Source organism: Petaurus breviceps, unplaced genomic scaffold, assembly GCF_028583685.1.
Source record: "Petaurus breviceps papuanus isolate PSGF00001 unplaced genomic scaffold, PetGlider_PUasm1.0 90822, whole genome shotgun sequence".
Classification (NCBI taxonomy): Eukaryota; Metazoa; Chordata; class Mammalia; order Diprotodontia; family Petauridae; genus Petaurus; species Petaurus breviceps.
Window position 1 is genome coordinate 27,001,187 of NW_027187351.1, and position 6,043 is coordinate 27,007,229.

The following is a 6,043-nucleotide window of genomic DNA, read 5'->3' on the forward strand; positions in this document are numbered from 1 at the left end:
GTGCCTCTCTAAATTCATGTCACCAGCTCCTCCCAGTTCAGCCCTCTCTTTTCACATCAACAAGTCCATCCCACAAGTAGGATTCACAAGCTCGGGGTTTTAATACAATGAATCCGAAAACCAAGCCAATACAGGCTGATCTTTAAATTCCATTATTATTACAATAACTTGCTCGGGTACCACAGCTTGTAAGTGTCTGGGGATGGATTTGAAATCAGGTCTTCCTGATTCTTGGCCAACTGGGTGCTTTTTCCACTTTGCCCCCTAGCTGCCTACTTTAGTATGTAACCTACATCAAGTACAAACCATGGATTTCCACTGTCTTTGCTTGCAATTACTTTTATGCAAGTTTTCTGGATCTATTTTGTTATTTTTATTTTATGCTACAAAATATAAAGTATTTAATCTCTTGGGAATGTTATCTTGTAGCACAATGGGAGAAGCATATAATTATCTGTTTACAAGACTATAAAACTAACTACTCAGGCCTTTTAAAGCTATTATTATAACACTTATATGCATTATATTTCAACTTAAGTAAAAATTTATTAATTATAATAGTTTTAAATTAGTCTATCATGTATAATGGGGTTTTTTTCCCCAAAGAAAGGCCCAGGGACAAAGCATTAAGGAGGGAATGACATATTGTTCCAAATATATCTGTATATGTACATGATTATTAATATCTATGAAGGCATAAAATGGAAAGAATACATCTACCGAAGCTGTTCACCATTGTCATAGAGGAGATTCTGTTCAGAGTCCAAATTGAAGAAGGATTCCCCATAAAGCATGAGGTCCTCCAAGAGCTCCTATGTTAGCTGATGTTGCGTTCCTTGTGTCAAGCCTAGATATTGCAGAGTCTCTTAAAGATTCATAATTACTCAAAAGTGTTTGGCCTAAAGAGCTACACAGAAAAAAAATCAAGGTGGAAAATTTCTGTTGTCCAAGCTATAATAGGTAGGTAATGGATAACCTATAGAGATAATCTATCAGCATATTTGTATCTATATCTAATCTCTATTATATATATATATATATATACACACACACATATATATGTATATATGCATATGGTATACATACATATACACATATATACATTTCTATAGATAGGGATAGGGATTGGATTTGTGATTTCCTTTGTATAGAGAGCTACCTATCTAAGCTATCTTTATCAAAGCAGGTCAGACTTTCTCTTCAACTTATAGTCTTTAAAAAAAATAACTAAGTTTTAGTTTTCAACATTCATTTCCACACAATTTGGAGTTTCAAATTTTCTCCCCATCTCTCCCCTCACCCCCACCTCAAGATGGCGTGCAATCTGATTGCCCCTTGCCCCAGTCTTATCCCCTTTCCCCCTTATTTTCTAGTAGGGCAAGATAGATTTCTCTACCCCATTGCCTGTATATCTTATTTCCCAGTTGCATGTAAAAACAATTTTTTACATTTATTTTTAAAACTTTGAGTTCTTATTTCTGGATCCTCTATCACCATGGTGCCCATGACCAAATCTGTGATGAAGGGCTGCATAAAAACGAAGCAAGTCCTCAAATTTACCCTGTATTATACCCATCCTATGGAAGATGGGATTAAGGATGCAGCTAATTTCAAGCAGTTTTTACAAGAATGAATCAAAGTGAACAGAAAAGATGGCAACCTTGGGGGCTGGTCCTGCCCATTGAGAGAAGTAAGAGCAAGATCAATGAGGCATCAGAGGTGCCATTTTCAAAAAGTATTTGAAGTACCTGAGAAAGAAATACTTAAAGAAGAACACTCTTCATGATTGACTTCAGGTGGTAGCCAATAGCAAGGAGAGTTACAAATTACGGTACTTCCAGATCAACTAGGATGAAGAGGAAGAGGAGGAGGGTTAAACCCTCGGTCAGGAAATATTTTGTGTATAATTTTGAACAAAACTTTAAACAAAAAGAAAACTCTTTGATTTCTAAATTCTTTCCCTTCTTCCCTCATCACCTACCCTCAATGAGAAGGCAAGGAATTCAATATAGGTTATACATGTATAGTTATGCAAAATACTTCCATAATAGTCATGTTGTGAAAGACTAACTATATTTCCCTCCATTGTATTCCACCCCTAACTTATTCATTTTTTTTCCTTTGACCCTGTCCCTTTGCAAAAGTGTTTGCTTCCCACTACCTCCTCCCCTAATCTACCCTCCCTTCTATAATCCCCCTCCCTCTTATTGTCTTCCCCCCTTACTTTCCTGTAGGGTAAGATAGCAAATTGAGTATGTATGTTATTCCCTCCTTAAGCCAAATTCCATGAGAGTAAGGTTCTCTCATTCTTCCTTACCTTCCCCCTCTCTCCCTCCATTGTGAAATCTTTTTCTTGATTCTTTTATGTGAGATAATTTACTCCATTCTATCTCTTCCTTTCTTTTTCTCCCAATATATTCCTCTCTCATTCCTTAATTTTATTTTTTAGATCTCATCCCTTCATATTCAATTTACCCTGTGCCATCTGTCTATCTGTCTGTCTATCTATCTATTTCCTCCAACTACCCTAATAATGAGAAAAGTCTCATGAGTTACAAATATCATCTTTCCATGTAGGAATATAAACAGTCCAACTTTAATAAGTTCCTTATGATTTCTCTTTCCTATTTAACTTTTCATGCTTCTCTCAAGTCTTGTATTTGAGAGTCAAATTTTCTACTCAGTTCTGGTCATTTCAGCAAGAATGCTTGAAAGACCTCTATTTTATTGAATATCCATTTTACCCCCTGAAAGATTATACTCAGTTTTACTGGGTAGGAGATTTGCAGTCTTAATCTTAGCTCCTCTGACCTCTGGAATATCATATTCAAAGCCCTTCTATCTCTTGATGTAGAAGGTGTTAGGTCTTGTGTTCTCCTGATTGTATTTCCACAATACTCAAATTGTTTCTGACTGCTTACGATATTTTCTCCTTGACCTAGGAAATCTGGAATTTGGCTACAATATTCCTAGGAGTTTTCCTTTTGGGATCTCTTTCAAGAGGTGATTGGTGGATCCTTACAATTTCTATTTTACCCTCTGGTTTTAGAATATCAGGGCAGTTTTCCTTGATAAGATCTTGAAAGATGATATCTACTCTCTTTTTGATCATGGCTTTCAGGTAATCCAATAATTTTCAAATTACCTCTCCTGGATCTATTTTCTAGGTCAGCGGTTTTTCCAATGAGATATTTCACATTGTCTTCTGTTTTTCCATTCGTTAGTTCTCTTTTATATCTTGATTTCTCATAAAGTCATTAGCTTCCATTTGTTCCATTCTAATTTTGAGGGAATTATTTTCTTCAGTGAGTTTTTTCATCTCCTTTTCCATTTGACCAGTTTTGCTTGTTAAGGTATCCTTCTCCTCATTGGCTTTTTGGACCTCTTTTACCATTTGTCTTAGTCTATTTTTTAAGCGGTTATTTCCTATAGTACTTTTTTATCTCCATTAACAAGCTGTTTTGACTCATTTTTCATTATTTTCTTGCATCACTGTCATTTCTCTTCCCAATTTTCTTCTATTTCTATTACTTGATTTTCAAAATCCTTTTTAAGCTCTTCCATGGCCTGCAAACAATTCATATTTTTCTTGGATGCTTTTGATGCAGGAGCCTTGGCTTTACTGTCTTCTGGTTGTATGTTTTGATCTTCTTTGTCACCAAAGTAAGATTCTATAGTCTGACTTTTTTTTTGCACTGTTTGTTCATCTTCCCAGTCAAATACTTTACTTTCTAACTCCCTGGAAGCAGGACTCTGCTTCCAGTGGAGGAGGTGGGTAGGGGTGAGTGTACTGTCCCAGGCTTCTGGGGGTTTTCATGAGCTGCTGGATCACCTGGCAACTATGGGCCCAGAGCTGCAGAAGCAACCATTGCTGCAGCTGCTGCCACCACTGTCACCACCACTACCACCCCCACCCTGGGGCTTGGGCCAGACTTCATGCTCCCCTTTCACCCAGGTCCCAAAGGGTTACATCACTGACCGTCCACGTTGTTCTCAGTGTTTGTGGGTTGAGAAGACAAATCACCACAGTTGCCACAATTTAATCCCCTGAGGCCTGCTCTGTCCTTATCATGGTGGTGCAATCCACACTGGACTGTGTGCTACTCCCAGCCAGGTGCAATACATCCTTCCTGTTGGTCTTCCACGCTATTGGGCTGGAGATGTGTTTCACTCTGTCACTTTGTGGGCTCTGCAGCTCAACAATTTGTTTAGAGTCACTTTTTATAGTTATTTGGGGGAGTTTGACAGTGAGCCCAAGCAAGTGCCTGCTTCTACTCCACCATCTTGGCTCTACCCCCTGATTTAGTCTCAACTTATAGTCTTAAAATGTTGCTTTAGAGCACTGCAAAATGAAATGGCTTGGGGCGGCCAGGTAGCACAGCAAGTAAGAGCACCGGCTCCAGTGTTGAGAAGACCTGGAGATCGAATCCCAGGCTCAGACACTTAGCACCCACCCAGAAACACCTGGCCATGTAACCTTGAGCAAGTTACTTAACCCCAATTGCTTAAAAAAAAAAATGAAATGGCTTGCCCAAGGTCAGTCAGCTGATATATGTCAGAGACAGGCTTTGAATGCAGTTTTTATTTCTGAGTTTGAGGCCAGATCTCTGAACACTTTGCAATACTGCCTAGATACAGATGTTTATAGATTACTTAGACAGATAGTATATATGGATAACAAGCTAGGACTAGAACATGGAGAAGGTAGAAAATATTTTGACTGCCTTTAGGAAATTGTAATGTTCTTTTACTTATCCTAAACTCCTCTCTTAAGACAAAAGTCAGTATTTTGAATACCTATATTCTCCCATCGGTGCTGCACATCTACAAATTATGTTACACAGCAATTTCCAAAGAATTCTAGTTGAGGATTATCCAAAAGGAAACGGAGGGGTACACATTGAATATGAGCAAACTGGAACCAAGAAAGTGGAGGAAAGATAGGGTTCACCCGAACTCTCCCCCAAACAACTTTAAATAATGTTTCAAAATAAACTGTGGCAGCAGGACCCACAAAAGGACAGGGTGAAACAATTTTCCAGACAAATTAGAAATTCATCAGGAAAGGTCTAAAGTGAGAATGAAGCACCGTCTAGCTCAGGCCACCCTTCAGCAAAGCAACAGTAGGCCTTGGTGGTGATTGAATCAGTGGCGATAGTGACAGCTTCCTGAGCTCTCAGCCCACAGTTGGTAAGCGGGTCAGACAAACTGGTCAAAAGGAGATTTCAGGGGTGTTTTGCTGGCACCAAGGGCAGGCGTCTGTTGTATTGAATATGAAAAGACTGTAGCACATTATACTTGTCAATAACTCACTATTTGGCTGGTTAAGTAGCAGTTTTGCATGATGGATGGAGAACTGGTCTCAGACCCAGGAAATCCTGGCTTCAGCTCCTACTTATTACACATATTAGTTCTTTGACACTGGACAAATCACTTAACTTCTCAGTGCTCTAAACAACTTTCTAAGATTGTAAATTGCAGAAAAGGTGCTCACCTGCAATGGTAGAGGAAATTCCTTATACTAATGAAATCATAGGCCCAGTTGATATCTTCTAAGTACTAGATGTTGGAGATACAACAACAAAATTAAGCAGCTGGGTCCCACAAGGAGTTCATTTTCTAATGGGGGAGTGGGAAGAAAAGGAACAACACATATTTTGGCTGAGGCATGGGGAGAGCACCATGTGGGGGTGACTCTGGGGGTAGCCAAGTGGGGGTACTAGGAAGACCATCAGGTACATTATGGCACCTAAGGTGAGCCTTGAAAGTGGCTAGGGATTCTAAGAAGCAGAAATAAAGACAAGCATTCTGAGGATTGAGGATAACCCAGGCAAAGGGATTAGAGATGGGAGACGGAATGTTTTGTGTTGGGAACAGCAAATAGGCCAGTTTGTCTGTTAGTGGAGTGCTGTGAGGGGGAGTGATGTAAAATAAGTCTAGAAAAAGAGATTGGAGCCAGATTGTAAAGAGCTTTAAATGCCAAACAGGAGTTTCTATTTTATTTTCAAGGCAAAGGACCTCTGAAGTTTCTTGAGCAGAGGAA

General features: G+C 39.1%; 1 pseudogene; it reads left to right on the forward strand.

Moving 5' to 3' along the window:
* The first annotated feature begins 1,495 nt into the window (after positions 1–1,495).
* LOC138148046 (large ribosomal subunit protein eL22 pseudogene) lies at positions 1,496–1,877 on the forward strand (annotated as a pseudogene).
* The last annotated feature ends 4,166 nt before the right edge of the window (positions 1,878–6,043 follow it).